Source organism: Oculina patagonica, chromosome 2 (assembly GCF_052425735.1).
Source record: "Oculina patagonica isolate OP01 chromosome 2, crgOcupat, whole genome shotgun sequence".
Taxonomy (NCBI): Eukaryota; Metazoa; Cnidaria; class Anthozoa; order Scleractinia; family Oculinidae; genus Oculina; species Oculina patagonica.
Genome location: NC_135759.1, coordinates 46,415,904 through 46,417,337, shown reverse-complemented (window position 1 = coordinate 46,417,337; position 1,434 = coordinate 46,415,904).

The window sequence follows — 1,434 nt, the reverse complement described above, 5'->3', positions numbered from 1 at the left end:
TGGCTATGGAGTGATGTTTAAAAAATAACAGTTGGTCAGGGCTTTAGTTGCATGAATCATAGCGTCATGATGGGACTCATAATAATATTAAAAGAAATGTATTTAGCGCCTTTTATAACGATCTAAAGGCGCAAATTACAGATAAAATATTATAAAAGTTATTGCATGTTAAAAGAAGACAATTAAAACAATTGTCTTTTTAAGTATTTTTTCCATAAAAGCGTTCAAGTTAAGTAAACTATTTGTTCTCATGTCGGAATGAGTTTGAAAGTCGAAGAGCATTGTGGTCAATCAATCAATCGAAACCTTTATTTAGACACGATGGGGTAAAAAAGCTACATAGCTGTGGGCCCCTCAAGGACACAGCTTGTAGTCCACATTTAGAAGACAAGTCAGTCTCCAGATTCTTCCAGACGGTCACCTTTTTTTGTAAATCAAAGGGATTAGAGCACATTTTGGGATAAGGGTAAAGAACCATAGTCTAATGCCTACTAGGATCACACCTAACTCAAGTACGCTAATTGATCTGATTGTCACAACAAAGCCAAGTTTGATTAACCGCATAGGTGTTCTACCTCTGGGAATTTCTGACCATTGCTTAATATATGAATGAATGAATGAAATACTTTATTAAAGTGTCTGAAGTATTTAGCTTAAAAAAACTAATTGTGGACACTATTTACATTATTATATATCTAAGCTATTTAAAGTTAAAATATTTACACTTAAATTCTAAGAAGAAGAAAAACTGAAGAATCGTACTACATACATTAATAAATAAATAAATTACAATAGAATATAAAATTTTATCATAAAAGTAGGTGAAAGATAAAAATTGCAGTTAAGAGTTAAAAATTAAAAATTTAAAAATGTATATCGGCTAGCTGCATATGTCACATTTACACTCAGTTTGTATAAGACGGGTGAGGTCTTTTCTCCCAATACTGTTTTTAAAACTCGTGACATTATGTTTTTCTCTATCACTGTGGTCTAGTTTGCTCCATAGATAAGGCCCGAAATATCGTAAAGAATGTTTTCCATAATGTACTGTGCGAAAACGTGGAATATTAAAATCAGCGTTCCTCAGATTATATCGTTTCGGGGCTGTATTAAATATTTCTGTTATATAAGTGGGCACAAGTCCGTGTTTTACTTTATACATTAGAATGGCAATGTTTTGTAGACGTCTTTGGTACAGACTTGGTAGACCTGCTCTTTTCAGTAGCTCACTGTAGGTCTCCGATTGGGATTTAAAGACTGCCCTGAGTGCGCGCTCTTGAACTCTCTCCATTTTCTTCTTATCGGATGATTTGCAAAAGTGCCATACAATATCACAATATGTAAGGTGAGGCAAAATACTAGATTTGTACAGCTGTAACTTTGCAGACCATGGAATTAGATTACGTAGTCTCATTAACACCCCAACCTTACAAC